At 33.5% G+C, this 553-nt stretch overlaps 1 protein-coding gene across 1 annotated transcript in view; it reads right to left on the reverse strand.

Moving 5' to 3' along the window:
* LOC106462357 (protein GDAP2 homolog) overlaps positions 1–553 on the reverse strand; it is a 136,517-nt gene that overhangs the window by 98,547 nt on the left and 37,417 nt on the right. The window lies entirely within an intron of this gene.

The raw sequence follows: 553 nt of genomic DNA on the forward strand, positions 1-553 counted from the left end.
ATTGAGAAAGGATAAACTAGTTTTATTTAGGAAAGAACTTGTATCGCTAAAGTTTTTCTGAAAGAATTTTTACGGAAAATTAACAAACGAACAGAGACGTAACAATACATTACAAATTATAATATAGATATTACTAAGGCAAGGTCTAATTTTTATAGCCTTCAATCTTATTTAGTCATGAAGCCATTAACTAGAAAATTAGACCCACTTGCCATGTTCACCTGTCACATCCTCTCTTCCACAAATTGCCAATAGTTCTCTCTGATATTTTATATTATACTGTTATGGCAGCAGAAGTCACGTGACGCTGGTAACACGTGATGAGTTTCTAGAAGATTCACGAAGAGACGAGATATAGGTTTTTATAATATATAAGACCGCCAAGAAGTGCCGGTAACAATGGAATTGAATTGCAGACAGAGATAGAGATGGACAATTGAGTCAAGCTCGGTAGTGCATGAATTGTTCATTGTGAATTATAGCATTTGTTTAAGTTAAACTGACTGTGGAAATTAAGTGTATTGCAAAGTTGTATTGAGAAAGAACAAAACTA

This window comes from Limulus polyphemus, unplaced genomic scaffold, assembly GCF_000517525.1.
Source record: "Limulus polyphemus unplaced genomic scaffold, Limulus_polyphemus-2.1.2 Scaffold1149, whole genome shotgun sequence".
NCBI lineage: Eukaryota > Metazoa > Arthropoda > Merostomata > Xiphosura > Limulidae > Limulus > Limulus polyphemus.